Raw genomic sequence first — 2,491 nt, forward strand, 5'->3', positions numbered from 1 at the left:
GCAGCTCCGTGCCCCGGCCCTGTCGGCCCCAGGCTCCCGCCCCGCGGGGCCGAGAGCCGCAGCCCTGCGCCCCTCTCCCCTCTCTGTGAGGGGAACTTGGTGAACGTGGGCATTTTCCGGTAGCTCGAGGGAACCCCCAGCCGTGAATGAACAGCCGGAGTTGGCTGTCGGTGCAGAGGCTGCAGCGCAGCCCTGGCAGCTCTCCCTGGTTGCTCCTCTTTATCCAAACAATTTGTGAGATAAAAAGCAAAGTCCACGCGATGCGAGGACGAACAGCGTGTTCAAACCATCTCGCTGTGACCCTTGTGTGCCAGAGCTGAGCCAGGGAGCCCCCACACTGCACTGCAGAGGAGGCTCCTGCCCGTGCTCTACTTTATCTGCCCCGAACTTAGTTGAGAGTTTGGTTTAGATTGAGTGTTTTTATCACTGGAACACAGCGTGAGCCAGAATGTTTGCTGCTCATTTAAACAGTTGAACAGAAGACAAGCAAGCTGTGTTTCCTTATATGTAATGTTTACTCGTAGGGATTTTCTTAGTATTCCTGCTCCAGCAAGCTGAAGAATTAATAGAAGCAAGTGCATCCTTAACAAATTGTTGGTTGTCATGTTAATTTTCACGGCAGGGAGGGAGGAATTGAAATTTATGTATTGCAGAGACCCACCAAGCTTGTGTTTGGATTGCATAAAATTCCCATTTCTCTCTGTAAATAGGTGCAGTGTGCTCTAAGTCCCTGCAGCAAAAGCTCTGGCTGGGGAAGGCTCTCCCATGCCACGGGAAGTGGGCTGGATCTGTGTCCTCATGGCAGCCTGGCTCAGGGTTGCATCGAGCTGGTGCCAGTGAGGAGTTGCTCTGCTGCACCGCAATGCATTTACTTGTGCAGATGGAATTTCTTTGTGTCCTCACCCCAAAGAGCTGCTGGCCTGACTAAAGCAGAGGTGGAACACAAGCAAAGATGCTCAGAATACCAAGTACCCATCTTAGGAGATACCTGACTTGAAGTGCTGAAGTGGAAAAAAACATTACACACTCATCTGCTTTGCTTTCTGTGATGCTTTTTGTGTGTTAGTGATGTTACTTACAGTTCCTTCTTGGCTCCAGCATTTTTTTGGGATGGGCAGGAGCATCTCCAAGAACTAGGAATGTCTACATCAAAAATAGCACTCTTGTCAGTGAAGTGGAAATCCTTAGTTATGTGCCCTTGTAACCACCTGAGCTGAATCCCCATCCAACTTATTTTCCCTTTCTCCCACCCCTCTCAGTTTTCTTCTTGTAACAGGACCTACCTGCATGGTAGGAGGCAGCATTTATCAGCTCATGCTGTATTTTTAAATCTCCTTATACTGATAAAAACATTTCTTGGATATTACCAATAAAATGCAAGTAAACCCTGGGCACTGGAATATATAATCCTAACATGTTAAATGGGAACTGGTTTGCTTCCCAAAGAGTTGTGTGTTGGAACTCTGTCACTTTTTGATCACACAGAGGCTGCTGCTTTTGAAATCAGTTGGCTGCAGAAGCAGCCTGCTCCAGTTACTGAAGGGAGAGACGTCATCCAGGAAAACCTGGGTTTGTTTGCTAATGAAAGTATCTGTCCTGGCAAGTCAGACATTATTAAAAAAAAGAAAACCAGTTATCTTTATAAAGCCATTGTTTTCCTTGGATTTTGGTTTCAGATGTCTCCTGTTCCTCAGCTGACACTGGCCTCCTTGAATGCTTTTGGTGTATAGAGAAGGGATAGCTCTCAAATTCCAGGGTCATCTGCTTCAGCTTTTCATGTCCAGTTCTCTTACAAAACTCCCAAGTTGGTAAATTCAAACGCTCTTAGTTTCCTGCAAGAGACTTTTTATTCTTATGACCTTGTCAGTGAGCTGCTTGCTCTGACAGAGTAACTATTCTGCTGTATCCAACAGTACTAAATGTAAATCCCAAGAGTTTTCTGAGGATATTTGGCAGGATCTTGCTTTTCCCACTTTACTTTTGCTAGCCATTCTACCCCTGTGTGTGGTAAGAGTGACCATGTAAAAAGTATTTGTTTTATTTTAGTTAAAGAGGATGTGTGTAAAAATGGTTGGCAAAATTTATGTTCATCTTGTCCAGGATTCTTTGGAAAAATTCTGTCATATTTATTGGAAGCTTTTTGAAAAGCTTTTGAATTTTAGCACAGATAAATTACTAGGTCCTGGTAAATGCCTTTTCTTCTGCAATTCCCTTTTGATGAGTTCTAAACACCTTGTCTGCTGTTTCTCCCATAGTCAGTGTGGCTGCTTGGTGTATCCAAGGATCTGCACACAGACATTTGTAGTGAAGACTGAGTCATGCCGAGCAAAGCAAAGGCAATAACTTCCAAAAACAGAGCAGTAAGCAAACTGTAACTTGGCTGTAGGGTTGTGTTTATCTGCTATAATTTTTCTGTATCATTAAGTCCATTTGGATGGATGGTAATGAGGTAATGAAATAGCAATTAAACATATTTTTGCCATTAGTATCC

Source organism: Geospiza fortis, unplaced genomic scaffold, assembly GCF_000277835.1.
Source record: "Geospiza fortis unplaced genomic scaffold, GeoFor_1.0 scaffold117, whole genome shotgun sequence".
NCBI lineage: Eukaryota > Metazoa > Chordata > Aves > Passeriformes > Thraupidae > Geospiza > Geospiza fortis.